At 37.8% G+C, this 16,648-nt stretch overlaps 1 protein-coding gene across 8 annotated transcripts in view; it reads right to left on the bottom strand.

Moving 5' to 3' along the window:
- Window positions 1-16,648, bottom strand: part of EXOC6 (exocyst complex component 6) — a 191,561-nt gene that overhangs the window by 139,867 nt on the left and 35,046 nt on the right. The gene's annotated exons all lie outside the window — the stretch shown is intronic.

The following is a 16,648-nucleotide window of genomic DNA, read 5'->3' as shown; positions in this document are numbered from 1 at the left end:
AAACAGTTTGGAGAAGGCAATGGCACCCCACTCTAGTATTCCTGCCTGGAAAATCCCATGGATGGAGGAGCATGGAAGGCTGCAGTCCATGGGGTCGCTAAGGGTCGGACATGACTGAGCGACTTCACTTTCACTTTTCACTTTCACGCACTGGAGAAGGAAATGGCAACCCACTCCAGTGTTCTTGCCTGGAGAATCCCAGGGACGGGGGAGCCTGGTGGGCTTCCGTCTAATGGGGTCGCACAGAGTCGTACACGACTGAAGCGACTTAGCAGCAGCAGTAGCAGAAACAGTTTGGGTGAAAAATACTTAATTCCTTTTGAACATGTTAGTATTTAAAGAGCCACAAGCCCTCTAGATATATCACTAAATATCTGGAATTAAAGGTCTGAGATTTAAGAGATGAGCCTTCAACACACTAGTGCTCAAAAAAGAATCACTAACTGAATGATTAAGGAATGAATAAACAAACTTCTGCTTTCTACAGCATTTATTATGTGTCAGGACATATTCTGAGTGCTTTATATATTAACTCTTTAATCCTCACAACAAGCCTATAACATAGAAACTGTTATTACCCTCACTGACTTACAGATAAGTTACAGATTATGTAAACTGTCATAGATTCCACAACTAGCAAGTGACGGCTAGTTGCTAGTTGTGGAATGAACATGAACACCCACTCTGAATCCTGGTAATGTGGCTCCAGAGTTCATATTCTTTTTTTTTCTATTTTTTGGCCATGCCTCATGACTTGTGGGCTTCCCTGATAGCTCAGTTGGTCAAGAATCTGCCTGCAATGCAGGAGACCTCTGTTCAATTCCTGGGTCAGGAAGATCCCCTGGAGAAGGGATAGGCTACCCACTCCAGTATCACTGGGCTTTCCTTGTGGCTCAGCTGGTAAAATATCCACCTGCAATGCAGGAGACCTGAGTTCAATCCCTGGGTTGGAAAGATACCCTGGAGAAGAGAAAGGCTACCCACTTTAGTATTCTAACCTGGAGATTTACATGGACTATCCATGAGGTCTCAAAAAGTCTGACACAACTAAGTGACTTTCACATGACTTGTGGGATCTTAGCTCTCCAACCAGGGATCGAACTGGTGTCCTCTGCCATGGAAGTATGGTGTTTTAACCACTGGACCACCAGGGAAGTCAACAGAGTCCATACTCTTAAGTACAAGGCCACACTGCAGTCACCACAATGTTCTCTAAACACTGTGTTTACACTCCTACTGTATCTCAGGTCCTGTGGTCTTGACACCAAGGGACTTCCCCATCCACTATGCACAAAAGGATTAACCTTATCCAAAGAAACATTTGGGTCTTGCTCCCAACTCCTGGGCAGTTTAGCCTTCAGAATGTCCTGCCTGATAGATGCCTCTGTTTACTTGGACAATGCAAAATGGTCTAAGTGCTGGGAAAGACTGAAGGCAAAAGGAGAAGGGGGTGGCAGAGGATGAGAAGATTAGATAGTATCACCAACCAATGGACACAAATTTGAGCAAACTCCGGGAGACAGTGGAGGACAGAGGAGGCTGGCATGCTATAGTCCATGGGGCCGCAAAGAGTCAGAAATGGTTTAGCAATTGAACAACAATATGACTTACAATGTGATTTACAGTTAATGGGGGCAAGGGGCCACATGCGATGAGTTCTGGAGGGGCTGAAGACTAAGGTCAGCAATTCAAGCAGTCAGCCGTGTCTATGGAATCAACCCCCAGGAAAAACCCTGGACACCATAGCTTGGGAGAGCTTCTCTGGTTAATAATACTCCATATGTGTTACCATGCATCATCACTGGGGGAAATTAGTGCTGTCCACATGACTCCCGGAGGAAAAGACAACTGGAGCTCCCCGCTGGAACTCTCCTAGACCCCGCCTGACCTGCCTTTGCTTGTTGTTAATCTATATCCTTTTGTCATAGGAAATAGTAACTGTGAGTGTAACAGCTTTGCTAAATTCTATGAGTCCTCCTAGAAAATTAATGAACCTGAAAGCAATCTTGGGGACCTTCCAAAAATGTGCCCCCCATCTATTGCCCATTGTTGAGGTTCAGTTCAAGTCCCATTTCCTCCAGCAGGTCTTTTGCAATTATTTCCATGCCAAGTGAAGAAATGAGCTAGAACTAGGCTCTGATCTTGGATGTCTTCTCTTTTTTACCTATGCCAGTCTAAATCTCTTCTAGGCTTAACTTTAAATTCTATAAACATGGAAGGTGAAAGTGAAAGTCACTCAGTCCTGTCTGACTCTTTGCGACCCCATGGATTATAAGTCCATGGAATTCTCTTGGCCAGAATACTGGAGTGGGTAGCCTTTCCCTTCTCGAGAGCATCTTCCCAACCCAGGGATTGACCCCAGGTCTCCCAGATTGCAGGTGGATTCTTTACCAGCTGAGCCACAAGGGAAGCCCAAGAATACTGGAGTGGATAGCCTACCCCTTCTCCAGGGGCTCTTCCCAACCCAGGAATCGAACAAGGGTCTCCTGCGCTGCAGACGTATTCTTTACCGACTGAGCTATCAGGGAAGCCCAAACACTATATAAACACTGACACTTTCCAAATTTGTATTTCTGGTCCTGACCTCTCCTTCGACCTTCATACTCATGCATCTCTCCAATCAGATGTATGATAAGCATATCAACTATGGCCAAAATGAATTCCTATCTTCTTTCCCAAACCCTGGTCCTCCCATGGCCTTCCCTCATCTTAGTAAACTCCATTCTTCTAGTTGTTGAGGCAAAAAACCTTGAAATCACTCTTGACTCTTCTTTCTCTCGCCTCCCCACTAAAACAATCCAAACACATCTCACTGCTTCCCCACTGGTATCACCCTGGACTAAGCCATCAATGTGTGTTCCCTAGATTATTCCAGACAGCTTCCTAACCGGTCTCCTTGATTCCACCCTTATTTCCCTTCAGTCTGTACTCAACAAAGTAGACAAAATAATCCCACTAAAAATAAAGTCAAACCCCGTATCTTTCTTCTGCTCAAAACCCTTTTTCTTACAACAGCCTGTAAAGCCCTATGTAATCCTCCCCATGTTATCACAGTGACCTCATCTCCTAGTACTTACTCCACGCCAGCAGCACTGGCCTCCTTGTGTTCTGAAATGCACCAAGCACGCTCCTGTCCTGTCCTTTGCACATGCTGTTTCCTCTTCTGATCACATTTCTCACACATGGCTGCCTCCCTCAGGTTTTCTGGTCTCCTTGATGAAGCCCTTTCTGGCTACAATATCCACATTATAAACACACACACACACACACTATTCCCTTTCCTGCTTTTTTTTTTTTTCTAAAATGAAGGAATTCACTTTGTTACTGCATCACTCTTACCACTATTTAATATACTCTACTTCACACTTCTAGTTTTTATTTTTGCTCACTGGAATGTAAGCTGCAGGAAGGCAGACAGTTTTTGTCTGTTTTGCTCCCTGCTGTACAACCAGCCCTAGAATAGAGTCCCTAATGTAGCAGATGCTAAGAACTGATAGACAGACAGATGGACGAATGGATAGATGGAATTAAAAACATCACTTAGTAGCTGTTCAACCTCAGATAAGCCACACAAATTCTCTGAATCCAAATTCTCTCAAAAATAAAACAGATTAAAAAAGTATCTACATCAGAGAGTTATAAGGATTAAATTAGCAAACATATGAAAAATTCTTAGCACAATAACTGACACATAGCAAGTACTCAAAATACACAGGCTACTATCACAGAATGCACGTAAGAGTCAAACAAATCCCTGTTAAATAAGTGAACCATCTGCCGAACAATTAAGTATGGATAGCAATATCAAATACCTAACACTCAATTATCCATGCTGTAGGGGCTGACTACCAGTAACACCTGGCAATTGTATAGCGACTTTTGTAATTTTAAGGTCTAATGTTTCATTTGTTTCTTACACTGTACCACAGAAAATATCATTGCCTCCTTTTCACAAATGAGGAAGTAGGCCCAGAAATACTAAATGACTTGTTCAATGTCATTCCCAACTCATGCTTTTCCTACAATGAATATACATAGCTAACAAGAACTCTTAATTAAACTAACAACATTATCCCAAAGAAAAATTCGCGTTAGCTGACCTGCGTGCATGCTAAGTCGCTTCAGTATTGTCCTACTCTTTGCAACCCTATGGACTGTAGCGCACCAGGCTCCTCTGTTCATGGGATTCTCCAGGCAAGAATACTGGAGGGGGCTGCTGTGCCCTCCTTCAGGGGATCCTCCCCATCCAGAAATCAAATCCAAACCCAAGTCTTACGTCCCCTGCATTGGCAGGTGGGTTCTTTACCACTAGAACCACCTGAGAAGCCCCCAACTGACCTTGGTATGCTATAAACAAATTTTTATCTCATAATTGTGAACATGTGTTACATTTCTTTAAGTAATATATATATATTATATATATAAGCTTATACATATATAAGCTTTTCTAAGATTATTTTTTACGTATTTTAATAAAAGCTTGATATTTATCTGAATCAAAATATCAGTTAATAAACAGAATATGCAGAAAAAACTGGCTCTTTTTTTTTTTCCCCTATCACTGCTGTAGCAGTGTAGCAAAAAACTAGCAAGAGACATTTCAGGACTGCCCTGCTACAATGTCCCTCCAAAGGAAAGTTTGTGAGGTGATACTGTTACCTCTTTTAAAAAATGACAATAATATATAAATGGAAGAGAAACAATGGTTATTTCCCAGAAGTCTATTTTATTTTAGAAAGGTCTTTAAATGTACCCTTTAGTGTATTTTTCCAATTTAATCTCTAGAGTTTTAAAAACAAAACTACTGTCATTTTATAGTAATTCAGGACACTACCTGTGCATCTCTTATAGCATCTATTTATATATATGTATACACACACACACACACAAATGGTTATATATGCTGATATATGATATTTATATACATATATATGGGTATGCTGAAGCCGAAGCTCCAACACTTTGGCCACCTGACGAGACAAGCCGATTCATCAGAAAAGACCCTGATGCTGGGAGGAGAAGGGGTCGACAGAGGACAAGATGGCTGGATGGCATCATCAACTCCATGGACATGAGTCTGAGCAAGCTCTGGGAGTGACGGACAGAGAAGCCTTGAGTGCTGCAGTCCATGGGGTCGCAAAGAGCTGGACAGGACTGACAGGACTGAGCGACTGAACAACAACAATGGGTAAAATACATGTATTACAGCATATATATTAATATATTTAATAGCAGTATAATTATTATAGCAGGTGAACACTTTTTTTCCTACTGATGTTATTAGAATGTAGAAAAACAGTATCAGGACATATGTTATACCTATTCTCCATTAACAGAAAATCAAAGCCTGAAATGGGTGCACTATTCACATTCCATGCTTTGCGCTATTAGAATAGAACTGTAAATCCCAATACAGGAAATTAAAAAAAATTAAACAATTAGTATTGTGAATGAGAAGAGTAGGTCTCGATCTGCCTACTGATAAGTCTTAATCTTTCCTGATCCTTGGTAACTATCTACTCCTGAATACAAACTGCATCCCAAGCTGATACAACCACTTGTATCAACCACAATCCGTATCAATGAGATCATTCTGAGCAGAGTACACAGAAATCAGAAGTCAAGATAAAGAAATGTTCTAAATCACAGAAATCCGTTACATTTAAAGAAAGTATTGAGGGATCAAGCAAGTGCCAGAATGCAAACTTCATCCGAGTTCTCAGGTCTTTGATATTCTCAGGTCCTGAAAAGAACCCTAGAAAGTTCATAGTTCTGTCTTTCTCAATTTAATAGTTGCAGCACAAACCTAACCAAACACAAGTACTCACAAAGGCATTAATCAATACATGTAGTTGATTTAACTCTCTACCCACTGTGATGAATAGTAAGAAATAACTACTCTGACAGTAAAAAAGTGAAAGTGAAGTCGCTCAGTCGTGTCCGACTCTTAGTGACCCCATGGACTGCAGCCTACCAGGCTCCTCCGTCCATGGGATTTTCCAGGCAAGAGTACTGGAGTGGGGTGCCATTTCCTTCTCCAGAGGATCTTCCCAACCCAGGGATTGATCCCAGGTCTCCCGCATGGCAGGCAGATGCTTTACCATCTGAGCCACCAGGGAACTGCTCTAAACGTGTGCTAATAAAGCCAATAACAAATAGCTAAGTGAATAGAGACAGGAAGGGAGAAAAGGTGGATATGTATAAGAACACTGGGAAAAGGAAGAAAAGAAAAGCAATTTTTACTTTAAGAATTTTCACACAGCAAGAATTACCACTCTTTTCTCTGAAGGAATCTATGCTTAATTACAGATAATCTGGAAAGAAGGTGTAGGAGACAGATATGGAGAGAAGCAGCAGCAATTTCCCCCAGAGACTTGGTGGACTAACTGCTGCTGCTGCTGCTGCTGCTGCTAAGTCGTTTCAGTCGTGTCCGACTCTGTGCGACCCCATAGACGGAAGCCCACCAGGCTCCCCCGTCCCTGGGATTCTCCAGGCAAGAACACTGGAGTGGGTTGCCATTTCCTTTTTCAATGCGTGAAAGTGAAAAGTGAAAGTGAAGTCGCTCAGTCGTGTCCGACTCTTAGCAACCCCATGGACTACAGCCTACCAGGCTCCTCCATCCATGGGATTTTCCAGGCAAGAGTACTGGAGTGGGGTGCCATGCCTTCTCCGTAGTGGACTAAAGAGGAGTCATATTCCGCTTCTGGCTTAAGGTGGTAAAGATAGCCAAAAAAAAAAAAAAAAAACAGTTACACACGACCATGTTCTCACTATTAAGTGATTTACTACAGCTTAATGATGCTATAGATACTGTCAGCATCCCATTTTACAAATGTAGTTTGGAAATATTAAGATTTTAAGTCCAAAATCACAGAGTAGTGGGATCAATATTTAACCTTAGGTCTGCTGCTGCTGCTGCTAAGTCGCCTCAGTTGTGTCCGACTCTGTGCAACCCCATAGACGGCAGCCTACCAGGGTCTGCCGTCCCTGGGATTCTCCAGAAGCCCAGTGCTCTTAACCATTGTTTTAGACAGCCTCTCCAGTCAGAAATGGTGATAAGCACCATGAGAATGCAGAGAAGTTAGCAGCATAGAAACTAACCAGATCACCTTTGAAGATCAACAATTGAGAACGACTCAGTAGGGAATCCCTGATGTGCACTGGTGCACCCATCAGGTAAAATCATCTGATGAACAGAAAAAGGGGATGAGAAGTGAGGCATAGCTAATTGTTAGGCAGTATTAAATTACAAACGCAAGAAAATAAGGAGGAACAAAGTATGAAGAGAAAACTGAGGGCCCGGTACTTGGCTGACCTCAGCTGAAGGGGCTCTGAAAAACATATTTTTCTTTTTCCTTTTTATGTTTTTGAATGATAGTTACCATTCTTTGAAATTTTCACTTACAGGGCAAGAAGGAAATACCATTCAGCATTATTCATTCTCCAAATCCTAAACTGGTTAAGCAGTTGTATCCATCTAATGAGTGTGCTAGATATACTGCTGTTCTAAATTTTCAAGCAGTATACAATGTTAATGAAAATAAGCTTTTCTTCTTTCAAAATGTCTCCAGGATTTTATAATGTCTCTTGGCAAACCTAATCAAGTTCCTATAAATAAATACAGATATGACAAACCCAGAAAGAGTGAACATTAGAAAGTCAGTAAATTTTCCACTACCCTCATCCACTACGGTTGCAACTTAGTGCTCCATATATAGATAATGACTTCAGTATAAGAGTCCTGTCATCACTTCCAAAAGCTTAGCACAATAAAATCTAACTTCTGACAAAATGTAATGCTAGTCAGACAAAAATGCAGATATGAAATCAATTTAAAAGAGATGACTTTAAAACTTTGCGAAGAAAAACAAAGATAGACTCTGCTACACTATGATTTTATTTACATATTTTTAACTAGCAACTAGGAATGCATAAAAGCATTCCTATATATGTCATTTTTAAAAAGCTATGTTTTAAAAACATAGCTGAAAAACAATTTTTTGGTACACACTTTCCATCTTCATTATATCTAACCTATACCAAAGTGTGGAAATATGAGTTATCTCTTAGTATTTGATCACCCGATTTATTAGACTTATAGAATTTAAACAAGTAAATAAATGATACTTCTGAAATGTCTTCTTGAATTGTATGTATAGGGCTCCACCTAGTGGTAATAAAATAAATATAAGAAAACATGTCATTTAAATGTTAAAACTAGTTCTTTGAAAATTAACATTTGTATCATCAAATCAAATGTCCTAACAGAGGCATTCAAGCTACTTTGATTTTTTGGATAGATGTTACATTCTGTTATCAATTCACTATTTTTTTAGGAAAACATCTTTCTGAAGAAAAACAACAGTCACAAGGTACTGTGTGAAAAAGAACTCTTCTTATTACTAGTAACATTAGGGGTTTTTTGTCAAAAAGCATAAAAAAAGACCCTTATACTGTTCTCAGTATCTTTTCCTTTCATTGTATCTTCACTGAAAAAAAGATTATATCACTAACTGTAAAGGAAATCTATTTGTTTCCTGAGAAATGATTTTTTAAAATTTCTAGTAATAAAAAATTGCTTTTGCATACTTTTGACCATTCTATATTTTTCCAGTCCACAGGCATTTTTCTGTTCTCGCACCAATGTTTCAAATGGCATATCAAGTTTAATTTCTAAAATATGAGTCAATTTTGTATTTCTAGTAATTAGTATTCAAGATTTGGCATTTCATATTAATGAGATTATTTATGATACTTTTTCAGCAATTTCATATTTATATTGAATGTTTTTCATGTTCTAAGTACCAACCAAACTGATTAGTACTGAAATTTTGGTTACTATTAATAACTATAAAATATACTTTTCTAATATTAAACATATTTATGAAAATTAACCACCTTATGATTATCAGCTTTGGACAAATTAAGCATTCCTAAAAATGCTGCTGTGAAGACAATGGTAAACATAATACAGAAAAACTGACCAGAAATTTTCAAAAGCTATTAAAACCATCCTATCCAATTCCTATCCAATACAAGTTACTTGCTATCAATCTCAAAAATAGTTTTAAAAACAGGTTTTTGGTATATCAGCAAATTTGGTAAATTCAGCAATTGGTCATGCAACACACCAATCATCTGGCAATTAATTTCAGGCCAAGATTCAAAAATATTTCTTTTATAGAAGCACATGCTGAATTACTAGTGTAGGTTCTTTCAGAATGGGGTATATGTAAGCCCCAAGTATAAAAGGGCGGTTAAACACCAGTGAGATTTGACTTTGTCTCATCAGCAGTTCTGTGTGTCCACTGTATGGATCCTGGAAACTAGGAGAAGATACACTGAAGTACTCTTACCCAAAGGGCATGGTTTTGGTAATCTTAGGCTATGTAAATTGGAAATGTAATCTTATTTTTCAGTGGAGCAGTCTCTTCAAAGCCAGTTTATAACCCACTTGAAAAACCTGCAGCCAGAGTCAGAAATGCGGACTTGAAACACTGCAACTCTCTTCAACAGCCTTTAGAAACATTTAAGGTACCCAAAATTCCAGTAATATCCATTTGAGAAACAATGAGCTAAAATATTCCACAATAGCAAGTGAGTTATCATTGAGGAGAAAAGCCTCTTTTACACAAAGTCACATGATCTGGAATTCTTTTTTCAAAAAAAACAACGAATAGCAAAGACACCATGTCCCTATCTTAAATACAAAAAAGGATTGCTCAAAGTACCACTCTATCTTGGGGGAAAAAAATTTATACTACAGTCACTTAGCAATTTAGAACAGCAAGAAAGAAAATAGTCAATATAAGGTACCATGCTAAATGTTAGCACTCAACATTTTTCCAACCATTTCATCAAATATATCTAACATGAATAACAACTTTCCCATAACTTTCCCTGATTCTTTGTAATCCAGGTGGAATTAAGAAGGGAAACAGATAAAAAAACATTAACAGCAGGATAAAGATAAAGGAGAATTCTAATAATATTCATCAAACACCAGCCATGTACAACAGAAACTGAAAACTAAGTGCACAAAACAGGCATGGCACAGGTAACATTAATACAGAGGGCAGCTGCTCCCTAAATCATTAACATTTATCTGCACTGAGCCTAACTCTCCAAGGGGGCAGGAAAGGAAATATAGTTTTATAACATGGTTCCAAAATTCTTTAACACACCTTCCATTGAGAGGTAGGGTCTATATCCCCTTCCTTTGAATTTGGACAGGTTTATGATAACTTCAACCAATAGAACATAACTCAGGTAATAATATGTGATTCCAGAAGCTAGAAAGAAGCCATGCAACTTGCACACACACTCTGGAGAAAACTATCCATCACGTAAGAAATCTAACAATCCTAACAATGACATTCTGAAGGGGCCACATGTGGGCATGCCCAAATGACAGCCACCCCAACCGCCAGCAGCGTGAGCGAGCCAACACAGCTGTCTAGCCCAGCTGGGCCTCAGCTGATTTTGGCCCAACTAGCAACCAATATCTGACTGCAGCCACATTAAAGGCCCCAAGACACAACTGTAGAGGAATCTGTCTTCAGTCTTTTACAAAAGTTTTCAAGTACAAGAACAATCTGTTTGGACATCTGTATAAAGTATCTAAAACAGAATTAAATTCAAATATTTTCTAGAATAATTCCTTTTTTCACTATTTCTTTTTTCCTTTTGGCACTAATCCTTTTTGGCACTGTCCTTAACTTCTTTTTCCAACCCAGGATGCTTCTCCCTACAATATGCCTCAATCTTAAACTTCCTTCAAAATTCACCTCAAGCTAGTTCCTCTGGGATACTTTCATGAATACTGAATAATAACTGTCCCATGACCTCCTGCTTCCCTGGTGGCTCAGATGGTAAAGTGTCTGCCTGCAGTGCAGGAGACCTGGGTTTGATCCCTGGGTTGGGAAGATCCCCTGGAGAAGGAAAAGGCAACCGACTCCAGTACTCTTGCCTGGAAAATCCCATGGACAGAGGAGGCTGGTAGGTTACGGTCCATTGGATAGCAAAGAGTCAGATACAATGGAGCGACTTCACTTTCCATGACCTAGAATTTTCCCAGCGCTATTATATACAGTCTATAATACACTTTTATTTACTTGTATAATATATCAAATTTATTCTCCAATAACTTATTGCATGTTTTATTTTCTAAATTCCTTGAGAACTGAAGGTGTCTTCCACTTCCATACTCAGTTCATAAGTGCTGTGAGGATGCAAAGAACTGCATCTTAATGAACAGAAAAGGTTCACTAGAGGGCACTCTTCACCTAAAAGTAATCTCTAGAAATCCAATATATTTCTTTTCACTGTTGCATCAAAATATGGTATGAATCTAACATTCAACTTAATTAACAACTAAGTACTATGAAATCAAAATAAAAATAATATTTCCTCCTTTTCTGAATCTACTTTATCCTGTTATCTACTGCTTTAATATAATGGTTCAAAACAGAAGAACAAAAACAGACAAATGAATAGAGAGGCAAGAAATAAACCCACACACCTACAATCAATTAATCTATGATAAAGGAGGCAAGAATATACAATGGAAAAAAAAGCAGTCTCTTTAGCAAATAGTGTTGGGAAAGCGGGACAGCCACATGTAAATCAATTAAATTAGAACAAAGACTCCCTCACATCACATATAAAAATAAACTCACAATGGTTTAAAACCTAACTATAAGACACGATACTCATAAATCTCCTAGAAGAAAACTCAGGGAAAATATTCTCACATTTAAAACGTAGCAGTATTTTCTTGGATCAGCCTTTCAAGGCAAAAGAAATAAAAATAAATATAAACAAATGCTGCTGCTGCTAAGTCGCTTCAGTCGTGTCCGACTCTGTGTGACCCCATAGACGGCAGCCCATCACGCTCCACCGTCCCTGGGATTCTCCAGGCAGGAACACTGGAGTGGGTTGCCATTTCCTTCTCCAATGCATGAAAGTGAAAAGTGCAAGTGAAGTTGCTCAGTCGTGTCTGACTCTCCGCGACCCCATGGACTGCAGCCTACCAGGCTCCGTCGTCCATGGGATTTTCCAGGCAAGAGTACTGGAGTGGGGTGCCATTGCCTTCTCCGATAAACAAATGGAACCTAATCAAACTTAAAAGCTTCTGCACAGCAAAGGAAACCATCAGCAAAATGAAAAGACAAACTATGAAATGGGAGAAGATATTTGCAAATGATGCAATCGACAAGGGGCTAGTATCTAAAATATACAACTCAATATAAAAAAAAAAACAACCTTGTATACGAGACAGCAAAAGAGACACTGATGTATAGAACAGTCTTTGGACTCTGTGGGAGAGGGAGAGGGTGGGATGATTTGGGAGAATGGCATTGAAACATGTATAATATCATATATGAAACGAGTCGCCAGTCCAGGTTCGATGCACGATACTGGATGCTTGGGGCTGGTGCACTGGGACGACCCAGAGGGATGGTATAGGGAGGGAGGAGGGAGGAGGGTTCAGGATGGGGAACATGTGTATACCTGTGGCGGATGCATGTTGATATATGGCAAAACCAATACAATATTATAAAGTTAAAAATAAAATTAAATTTTTTAAAAAATGAAAAAAAAAAAAAACAATCAAAAAACGGGCAAAAGACCCAAATAAGTATTTCTCCAAAGAAGAAATACAGATGGCCAATAATCACATGAAAAAAATGTTCAACACTGCTAACTATTAGAGAAATGCACATCAAAACCACAATGAAGTATATCACTAGTCAGAATGTCTGTCATCAAAATGTCTACAAACAATAAATGCTGGAGAGGGTGTGGAAAAAAGGGAACCCTCTTACACTGTTGATGGTAATGTAAATTGGGAGCAACCACTATGGAGAACATTATGGAGACTGCTTAAAGAATGAAAATAGAAAAAAAAAAAAAAACAAAAACTAAAATAGAGCTACCAAGTGATCTAGCAATCCCACTCCTGGGCATACAGCCAGAAAAGACAGAAAACTCTAATTCAAAAGATACACGCACCTCAATGTTCACAGCAGCATTATTTACAATAGCCAAAACATGGGAACAACCCAAGTGCCCATCAACAGACCACTGGTTTAAGATGTTGTGTATATAACATATACAATGAAATATTAGTCATAAGAATGAAATATTGCCATTTCCAGCAACATGAATGGACCTAGAGGTTATCACACTAAATGAAGATAGAGAAAGATAAATAGTATATATCACTTATATGTGGAATCTAAAAAAAAACAAATGAATCTATATACAAAACAAATAAAGTCACAGACATAGAAAACAAACGTAAGGTTACTAAAAGGGAAAAGGAAGGGGGAGAAAGATAAATTTGGAGTATGGAATTGAAGATACAAACTATTATATATAAAACAGGTAAGAAACAAGGATTTACTGTATAACACAGAGAACTATATTCAATATCTGATAATAACATATAATGGAAAATAATGTGAAAATATATATATATAACTAATCACTTTATTATATACCTGAAACTTAACACAATATTGGAAATCAATTATACTTGAATTTTAAAACTGTTTAATTTTAAAAATAACAGAACAGAACCATAACCACCATAAAAATTTTCTGGCAACTCCAAGTTCCTATGGGAAGTATGGACAATCTAGTGTAGGATAAACTTTTATAGATTATATGGTGCCTGATATATCATAGGCACTCGGATATTAAAAGAACACACAGAAATTAAAGGTCACCTTAAAGTCACTGTTTGCATTTGTAGTAAATACGTAAGAATTTATATATTATATTGAAAACTGATGGGAAATTAGCACTGATTCATAAGTTAAGATCTAAAAAAACTAAGTATCAGTCAAATATAAATGAAAATTTATTTCACTTATCTTCTCCACCAGATTTGGAAAAATCCACAAATAGACAATTTTTATTATTTTCTCATGATAAACAAGTGTCTTATATATGAGGATAATGCTAAAATTACTGAATGAAAAACAATCGAAAATTTCTAACAGATTTGAGTTTTTAAAACTACCTCTGAACTATACAACATAAGTATTTTATGGGAAAAAACATGTCAAGTCAAGTTAATGTTTAAAAAATAAGTTTTGGAGGTCCTGGAAAAGATGTAAGTATATCCTGAAGTAAAAAAAAGAACTTTACCAAACTGCAGAAAATATTAAAAATGAAAGTCTGATGCAAATGAATTTCATGTGAGCTATCGAAGAAAGGATTCCAAAATTATGCACTTTAAAAATAAATATATTAATACATACTTAATTTTTATAATGCATTTTTCAAAAGACACTGTGCCAAATAAATGCAATTGAGAAATAATGTGGAAGAAAAGATAAAGATGGTAATCCTGATACAAGCCTGATCTTAACCCCTACTATTTATCCTGACCACAAAGTCCACTTCTGCTGGTCATTTCACAGCTTAGAAGAAAAAATGGAGAGAAGAGGTTGAGAAGAGCAATTCTGTGTCCACTCAAAAGCAGAATATAAATTAACAAAATTAAAAATAAAAATAATCTTTTACATTTGTACTGGTGCTTTGCAATCCACAAAGCAATTTTGCATACATCTTGTATTTGATCCCAAGAACCCTAGGGAAGCAGACAGGGCAACTGGTTTTATCTCTGCCTCACAGATGAAGGAAATGAGGCTCAGAGAAACTAAAGGATTTGCTCAACAGCAGGTGCTACAAAAGGCCAGAGCCAAGTATACAATTCAAGTCTTGAACTCACAAGGAGTGTTAGAGGATATTGCACAAAACAGAAAAGGAGCTCACTGCAAAAAAAAAATCACCATTCAGTAGATGAAATTCTTTATCTTAAATATGTCAGTAACATATTCATTACACATTTCCAGACTTTCTTTCTTATTACTATGGCAATGCCTCTATTAATGAATTCTCTTGAAATTAAGCTCCTTTAAAATGAAGTTGGCAATACTCAAACAACAACAACACATACACACACTCTCTTCACAAACCACACAAAGAATAGTGGCCTGCGTTCACATCCAGGCATGCAAAAACAGAAAACAAAACAACAAACAAACCATTATGCATGGATTCTATTAGGCCTAGTCTACCAAACTGAAAAGAACTAGCCCTTCTACTAAGAAAGGCTAAAAACAAACCTGATTTATGTTCTTTTTACTACAGGAATGAATGAATGAGGATAGAAATGATGAAAAAAGAGAAGGCAGAGAAAGATGGTGTCTTGTTTTTTCATCATTCAGAACTGAAAAAGGGCCTGACAAGGGTAAAAAGGTCAGTAATCTTTCTTGCATCAAGTGGTTTCCAGTCCTGGAGAGAACAAACCAGAAACTAGTCTTACTAAAGCTACTGGAGGCCTGTATTTTGGAACACAGAGGAATAAAGAACCTATATCTGACTCAGTACAAGTTTAAGAGAGAGGATCCTCCCTTCCTGAGTATAGTTCTGGTCACATTCCATACTGTTTCCAATCTTAATATAAACCTTCTTCCCTTTTTCCCCTTCTTCCCTTCTAAACATTTTTTAGTTAAAATTTAATTGTTTTTATATTGCAGCTTTCATTATTTGATAATCTAAGCCAGAAGGCAAAGGTTCAGAAGCCAAATAGCCTATGTTCTATATCTAGCTCACCACTTACTAAGTACCTAGAGTAAATGACCTAATCTATCTCTACCTCAGTTTCTTCATCTGCAAAATGGGTACCTCATTTGCTTCTTATGAAGATTAAATGAAATAACATAAACAAGTTTTTTAAACAGTGGCATATAGTAAATACTCAAAAATGTTAGCTGTTACATATTATTTGTGTGTGTCTGTGTGCTCAGTCATTCAGTCGTGCTTTCCAGGCAAGAATACTGGAACAGGTTGCCATTTCCTACTCCAGAGGATCTTCCTGACCCAGGGATCGAATCTGTATCCCCTGCATCTCCTTTACTGGCAGGTGCATTCTTTACCACTGAGCCATCTGGGAAGCCCTATTACCTATTATTTACTACTTGATTATTTTCACTTCCAGGAACAAAGATCCTAAGAAATTATTTTATTTCACAAAAAAATAAGAACCACCTAAATGTGCAACAATTAGAAGACAATCAAACAGAGAATTAAACTTCATTATCAACCATTTAATAAAATTCAACATTTAAAATGCTGAATATCATAACCAATAAATATTCAACAAGTAGCATGTTGTTTCTAATATTAAAAATGACTAGAGTTTTGATTATCCTTAAGCAGTAGGGAAAAAGTGATTTTTTTCTCCTATTCTATATATTCAAGTTTTCTATAATGAAGGTTCTTGTTTTTCATTAATTCAATGCAAAAAGTATTTACTGAGAGTCTATTGTACCCATGGCATTATGCTATGTAACAGAGTTGGAACTAATCAGGGATGCACGACAATAACAGGCCTCACCGACTATTAGATTAGGCCTAAATTTAAGACATTTACTTAAAGTATACAGGGAATTCCCTATGGTCCAGCAGTTAGGGCTGAATACTTTTGACTAGATGGCCCAGATTCAACCCCTGGTTGGGGAACTAAGATCCTGAAAGCTGTGCAACACAGCCATACAAGAAAGAAATAAAATATACATATTAAGACATACAACTAAATAACACGGTGTAGCATTCTTAAAAATCCATGCTA

The sequence above is a fragment of the Bubalus bubalis genome, chromosome 23, assembly GCF_019923935.1.
Source record: "Bubalus bubalis isolate 160015118507 breed Murrah chromosome 23, NDDB_SH_1, whole genome shotgun sequence".
Taxonomy (NCBI): Eukaryota; Metazoa; Chordata; class Mammalia; order Artiodactyla; family Bovidae; genus Bubalus; species Bubalus bubalis.
The sequence above is the reverse complement of the archived record's forward strand: the minus strand, read 5'-3'. Positions and strand labels throughout refer to the sequence as shown.